The sequence below is a fragment of the Scophthalmus maximus genome, chromosome 21 (assembly GCF_022379125.1).
Source record: "Scophthalmus maximus strain ysfricsl-2021 chromosome 21, ASM2237912v1, whole genome shotgun sequence".
In the NCBI taxonomy this organism is placed as follows: Eukaryota; Metazoa; Chordata; class Actinopteri; order Pleuronectiformes; family Scophthalmidae; genus Scophthalmus; species Scophthalmus maximus.
The window spans coordinates 12,713,943-12,720,070 of record NC_061535.1 but is presented as its reverse complement, the minus strand read 5'-3'; positions in this window follow the sequence as shown (position 1 = coordinate 12,720,070).

The following is a 6,128-nucleotide window of genomic DNA, read 5'->3' as shown; positions in this document are numbered from 1 at the left end:
TTCTGTCCCTGATATTAACCCCCAATTAACATTGAATTGGCTCTGAGATGAAGAGCAAACTGATTTCTATATAGAAAAATTACTACTTTTTAAATTTTTCCATATTCTCCACATCATAACTGAAGCATAGTGCTATTAAGGAAAACTGCTAGAAAGTTTTTGTATAAATACATTTATAAAAACCCATCGAGTGACACTAATACAGCAACAGATCTCACTGTCAGTCGACATAAAGACAGTCTTGTTCCTTATGAGCAAAATAAAATATCATTTGTTTTTTGATTGCTACTATGGTGAACTCGTGTTTAATTGGCCGGAATGCCGGGACGTCTGTCATTCAATTTAAATTTTGTTTATGCTGCAAGACGTTCTCTGTTTCCAGCTTCTAAGACGTGAGGATTTTCATTTTACATTTTTATATTTCTTTTCTACGTCATTCTACATAAAAAAGATTTGGGTTTGGTCTTGATAGAAAAAAAAAAGAAAAGAATCAGGATTTTTTTTTAGGAAACTGTCAAAACAATATTGAATGAATCGAGAAAAAAAATCTGCAGCACAATTGAAGAAAAGAAAATATTGATTCATTTTGCAACGTGATTTTCAAGGCAAAACTAAATGGTAGAAACGTACTGGTGGGCGTCTGTACAAAAAAAAGAAAAATTCTATAAAATCTTGGATTAATCAAAGCGTTTCAAGGTTAAACTGAAATATCCATCATTGTTTGTCTGTATTTCTATGAAGGTACAGTCCATTTCTCCCCACAGCGACGACAGAGTGTGACAAGAGCACTTGTCAGAGGTCACCGAGGTCACCAAGTGACGTCCTGGAGATTGGTGTGTGTGTGTGTATGTGTGTGTGTGTGTGTGTGTGTGTGTGTGTGTGTGTGTGTGTGTGTGTGTGTGTGTGTGTGTGTGTGTGTGTGTGTGTGTGTGTGTGTGTGTGTGTGTGTGTTGTGTGTGTGTGTGATGGCAGATGTGGGTAATGGTGTGGATAAATGGATACTGATGCTTTTACCCTCCTCGGCCAATCGCTCACGGCCAAACGAGTCCCCCGACGGAGCGGAGGAAACAACCTGCGAGGGTCAGGAGGAAAGAAAGAAAGAAAGAAGGAAGGAAAGAGTACAAATTAACATGACCCCCTTTCATCTCCCCTCCGCCAATTTCACCCATCTTCTTCAATGAGAATCAGAAAACTTTGATTGAAGGGTATATACCCCCCCCCCCCCCCCCTCCCTCTGCTCTCCTGTTCAATCGTCAGTTTATTGGTCCGACAGCAGGAGAAAATCATCCAGATGTGAAACACCAAAAAGCATTTTTCTTTTTTGATCTCTGATGAAAAAACGTCTTTGGTCTTTTTGGGCTTTATGCTTTCAACGGTTTTGACGAGGGGTCGTGTACAGGATCCGTACCCTGAGAGTGTCAGCGAGCTTAATATATATTTATATATATGAAAATGACACTCTTTGTTATTTGTAAAGTAAAAGGTTGTTTTTTTTATTTTACCATGTGAACTATAAGCATATTGGCAGCCAGACATGAAAACATCTTAATGCCGGGCGGCTGATTTGTTCCCATAATTGTAGGCATGTTGCAAGGTCTCAGGAATTATTTAAATTTAACAGCGAAAAAAAAAGAAGAGGAATTTTTGTGTCTGGCCGACAAATAACGGAGAAGGTAAAAAGAGGGGAGAGAGAGTCACCAAAGTCTCTGACATCATTTACATTGTTGGGAGAAATTGGTTCAGGGGCGGCCGACCTGTTTACATTGCACCACAATAACGGGATTAAGTCTAAAACGACATCTGTTGACATGCGGCTGGTCAGTTATCGGATATATCTCCCACCACCTGCCTGCGTCTTTGTGGCTTTTCTCCTTTGTGCGACGCTCAGTGAGCCGCGACGGCAGAAAGCGGAGAATAAACAACCCATGTTGAGCGCACGCGACGCTGGATCGATCCGAATCTCTCTGGGGCGCCGTGTGAGCGGCGTGACCTCGCACAGAATCAGCGGAGCACATTGCTTGAATCCATCGATCTGACGGACAGGTGGAGGCTAATTTAAAGGTCAATGCACACATTGTGTATTTTTTCCCCAATTTTAATTCATTTAGGGCTTCGTGGAGATTTGTGTCTGGAAAAAAAGAAAAACTAGGGAGCGTTAGCCATGAGATCACACACACACGAGCCTCAACGTGGCAGCGGGCCGGAGGTGGACAGTCTCAGGAAGTGGCAGCGGGTCATCTCATTAAATGGCAGCGGGCCGTCTCATAAAGTGGCAGTTGGCCTGCGGGGGGCTGTGTCGTGAAATGGCAGCAGGCCGGAAGTGGGTCACCGCATAAAGTGCCACTGGCCCAATTTCAGGAGCTGGCACCGGCCTGGCAGCGGCAGTCTCAAAAACTGGCAGCGGGCTGTCTGATAAAGTGGCAGCGGGCCGTCCCAAAGTGGCAGAGGGGCCTGGAACTGGAGAACGACACACCAGTTGCCCAAGATCAATGCTAACAGGTTGATCCTTGAAAGGCGCTGGTAGCCAACCCTCAATTCTTGCAACCAGCCGATCTGGTAACATCCTCACCGACTCACTGCACAGTTCCTCCGGCTCCACCTGCCAGCCCCCGGGGGCCCACTGTGGAGGCCTCGGGGGCCACAAAGAAACTGGCTCTCCTCCTGTCAAACTCCACCGTCACAGAAAAGGAAAGAGAGCCTTTGAAATGCACGAGTCAGGAGTCCTGCCAGCGGAGCAGATCTTTCCAATGGCTGCAGGATATTTTTTTTGGGGGGGGGGGGGGGGGCGGCAGCTGCAGCCCACATCGCTGCAGATGTGCCGAACATCGCGGGCTCTGCCTCGCTGAACTCATCCTTCCCCAGTGCTGCATGGATGAGTTCTCTTTGAGTCTCGTGCCTCCTGGACTAAGCCGGGGCGTCCACGGCACACATCCGGTCTCACGTCCGACGGCACTCCATCCCCCAGCGCTGTCGTTCCTTTCAGGCTCCACATCCCCACCAACTCCCCCCTCACCTCCAGCTTCCACAGATCGTCGCCTCCTCATCTTTCCTTCCAACCACAACCACCCGGATTGGGTAGAAACCTTCTGTGATGTCACGCTGGAGGAATCATTTCATAAATGACTAAATCATAATTAATAATAATAATAATAATAATAATCATATATATAACTGCTTCTTGTTTAATGGGAGACGCGAGTTACGTTCAAGCTATTTTTGAGACGTTTGTCAACCAACATCGGCGACAGAGGACGTGGTCGAACGCATCCCCGCAGGAGGATGTAACAATTCAACTTATTTACTGTATTTTCCACCCTGGTCCTTTTTCTCCTTGAGGCAGGAAGTGTTGTCAATCCCGCCTTCCTGCCCCGACACCTGCTGCCCATCGTGATGTGCCTGAGAGACGACATCTTGCCTGCAGACTCCGCAGAAGGTAAAAAAACCCCAATTGAATTGGGTACAGCACACATACATCACTTAATGCAGCCTGTGCTGCCTCTAGCTCCAGTCATCCATCCATCCATCCATCCATCATCTACAACGCTCTATCCTTTGAGGGTCGCGGTGGTGCTGGAGCCACTGGGCAAGAGGCGGGGCTCGCCCTGGAAAGGTCGCCGCCGACGTAACGCAGTCAATGAACCCTAATTGCACAAAGCTAACGGTTAATGCAAAATGAAATGACCAAATAAATACATATTTCACCAAATTTCCCTCCCAAGTAAAGTAAATGTCCTTCGTCCGTGGAGCCGCCGCGATCCGAGCTTGAACCAGCGAACAGGCAAAAAAAAGAAAAGAAAGAAAAGCCCAGCACATTTGACGGAGAGCTTCTTCTGTTTTTTAGAATTCGCCTCATGACCTTCAGCTATCGGAGAAAAAAAACAAAAACCCTCCTCTTTGATGTGCTGCAGGTAATATTTGGAAAGTGATGCAGGAGATCAGATTTAATGAATCCGCACCACCGCCGCCTCATGCCCACGTCTGACCTAGAAGTGCCAGCGGCGTGCCGACGTGTCTCGCCCTCCGCTTGCATCCCATTGAATTCATCGTATTCGCACTGTACGGGAACTTCGTGAGTTATGATTCGCGATGTGAGCCGGGCCGAGCTCATCTGGGGGGTTCAAACCATCCATCAGCAACGTAAGCGGAATTGATTATATGGTTTTTGTTTCGTCTTCGCCTTGGCCCACGGGTACAGAGCGCGGGGTAATCAACAAACTTTCTTGTCAGGTCATAAAGCACGTACAGTAAAAAAAAAAAAATCAGAAATAGTGTAACACGTGTTTGTACCGTGGCGTGAAAATAAAGCTGCTTAACAAGGTGAATTATGAAAAGAAAATATGATTAATGACAACTCATCAGTTAGTCAGTCAACTAATAAGTGAAGGATAAATTGACAGTTTGATCGGTCAAACAGTCGGATGATAAATCCATCAATTGGCCGACCAGCATGTCAATCAGACGGTCAGTAACGTAACCGTTTAATGAGTCAGGGAGTCAGTGAGTGAGTCAGACGTCTCACCGAATCCCTCAATCGATCAAGCCGGTTGGTCAATCAGTGAGATTCAGTAAGTTAACCTGTCGATAAGTCGGTCAGTCAATCGATCAAGGACTGGTCTATTCAATCAATCAGCCAGTGAACCGCTCAATGAGTTAGTGAACCAATCAATCAGTCAATCAGTCAATCAGTCAATCAATCAATCAATCAATCAATCAATCAATCAGCCTTCAAATCTGTCAATGAGTGAGTCAGTGAACCGATCAACTCACCTCTCAGTCGCCTCTTTGTATCAGTCAGACAATCGGACAATTTATCACCAGACCGGTCGCTGTCCATCCTTTTTTTTTTTCTACTTCACAATGCTTTTCAAAACTCCGGTCAGTGTGTGTGTGTGTGTGTGCGTGTGCGTGTGCGTGTGCGTGTGTCCGTCCGTTCAAAAATCCACATTTCAGATTGAAAAACGAAAAATGGAGCGCGGTTCAATTTATTTGCGAATTGCCGGGGTTCAGCTTCGTGGAAGCAGCCGAAGCGTCGGGTTCGGAGGTGAAATGGGGCCGACGGTCACACTGCTGAGGCTCTGATGGTTTCTATTTGTGAACGTCAGCAAACGTCATGCTGACACACACACACACACACACACACACACACACACACACACTTTTCTTCCATTTACATTTCACTTCAAAAAACAACTTGTCCTATGAAGACTTGACCATCTGTCAATCTTTAATAATTCATTAATTCTAACAAAGACAGTTATTTAGACATCGTTGACGTTCGTGCCTCCAGCATTGACAATAAAACACCATCAAAAAAAGTTTCCCCTTCAAAACTTTCAAATGTTTTGCTCCTTTGACATGTGACATTGTGTCTCAGTGTCTTTGATGGTTGATGAGTGTGTGAAATATCCACCCGGAGCTCAGACTTTCTACTCATTTATTCATCTGCTTGGTCATATTAATTTGACCCCACACGCTGGCTGACCGAAGGAAAACCTGTGATCACCAGCGGAGCAAAGCTTTTTATGCACGACACATAATGAAAAATTGTCATGTTCTCGACGGCGTGAGTCCCTTGAGAGACACAGGTTGCGGGAAAGTGTCACCTATGCTTTCATTTTTTATGTTTTATGGAGGGGAATTTCATTAAAATAGCTAATTTTGGTTGGTTAATTATTCATCTCTCACTGGCGTACATGTGTTGGCAAGGTTACGTTTGAAAATCAAAGGAGGCTTGAAAAAAAGAGGAAGCGCAGACACACGCGTGTGTTCCAGTGCATAATAATCATAATTTGATCGGAGAAGTGGCACAGTTGGTCCTTTTCTTTAAAAGCTTTATCTATAAGAAAAAAAACGCCTATTAATGCTTCGCTGATGTGCGACTTACTGGCCTTATGTTCACGGTGATCTGCACATTTCAATAAGCCTCAATTATGTATCCTCACAAGGTGTATGGACCACACTGTCCATGAGTTATTTCCATGTAGTCGACTTTTTAAAAAACAACAATACGCTAAACTAAGCCAAAGACTTAAAGGGGCAGTAAGCGACTGTAAAGCAATACACGTGTCTTGTAAAAATCTGCTAATATTTCCTCACGGGTCCCTTAGCTGTCGGTTCCGTGTGTGCGA